The sequence below is a fragment of the Cebus imitator genome, unplaced genomic scaffold (genome assembly GCF_001604975.1).
Source record: "Cebus imitator isolate Cc_AM_T3 unplaced genomic scaffold, Cebus_imitator-1.0 Scaffold933, whole genome shotgun sequence".
In the NCBI taxonomy this organism is placed as follows: Eukaryota; Metazoa; Chordata; class Mammalia; order Primates; family Cebidae; genus Cebus; species Cebus imitator.
This window is the reverse complement of record NW_016108248.1, coordinates 80,162-81,415: the sequence shown is the minus strand read 5'-3', so window position 1 is coordinate 81,415 and position 1,254 is coordinate 80,162. Positions and strand designations below refer to the sequence as shown.

At 43.5% G+C, this 1,254-nt stretch overlaps 1 pseudogene; it reads left to right on the top strand.

The window, feature by feature from the left end:
• Nucleotides 1-123: 123 nt before the first annotated feature.
• LOC108298315 overlaps nucleotides 124-1,254 on the top strand; it is a 26,100-nt pseudogene continuing 24,969 nt past the window's right edge.

The window sequence follows — 1,254 nt, the reverse complement described above, 5'->3', positions numbered from 1 at the left end:
CTGCGCTGGCTTAAACAGCAGCACTGAGATTTGTGGCACTTTTATTGCCCTGGAATCTACTGTCCTGACTCCCTGCTCAGTCCCCTTTTAAAAAAGATGAATGGCTGAATTCCCGTGGCTCAAATGCCAGCCAGAAGGGCACCCGGACCGGTATATTTTGTACGGAGAACCGGCAAAACAGCCACGCAGGGCAAAGCAGTGGCACCAGCCAGCACAGCCACGCTGGCCGAAACAGGGGCACTGGTGACTGGTGGAGTTCCTCCGTCTGGGAATTGCCTAGTCTGTGGGCAATAAAAATGTGGCGTCCACACACCATCTGCGCTTTCACTGGGAGCAGGAATCCCGAGCTGTTCCTAAAAGGCCATTTTGGATTCCTCCCACAAGAAACGTGTTTCCAACTCGCTGAATCTAAACATAGATGTAACGTCCTAAGCTGAACCAACACACAGCAGAGCCGTTTGAAATATACGTTTCTCATGTGTTTTGGACGAAGTCTGACTGCTAATTCTTATATGCCTGTATATGGCTGGAAATATCCATTTCTAGATTCTCCAAAGAAAGGGTTTCTGAACTACTCCATACATGCATCAGTTTAACTCTGTAAGTTGAATGTGCACCTTGAATGCCATTCTGCTAGATAGCTCCGTTTTTGTTTTAGAGCCAGATATTTCTCATTACAGCATATACTCCCTTTCACTCTGGAATATCCAAACGCAGCTTTTAGAAGAAACGTGTTTCCATCTCGATGAATCCAGACATAGATGCAACTTCCTAAGATGAACTAACACACAGCAGAGCGATTTGAAATATACGTTTCTCCTGTGTTTTAGGCGAAGTCTTAATGCTAATTTCTATATGCTTGTGTATGGCTGGAAATATCTTTTTCTAGATTCTTCAAGATATGGGATTCTGGACTGCTCCATACACATGTCGGTTTACTTCTGTAAGTTGAACGTACACCTTGACAACCATTCTGCTACATAGCTCCGTTTTTGCTTTAGAGCCAGGTATTTGTCATTACAGCATATACTCCCTTTCACTCTGGAGTATCCAAACGCAGCTTTTAGAAGAAACGTGTTTCAAACTCGCTGAATCTAAACATAGATGCAACTTCCTAAGGTGAACCAACACACAGCACAGCAGTTTGAAATATATGTTTCTTCTGTTTTTGGACGCAGTCCCTGCTAAGTCATATATTACTGTATGTGGCTGGAAATATCCCTTTCTAGAATCTCCAAAGAAAAAGCTTCTGAA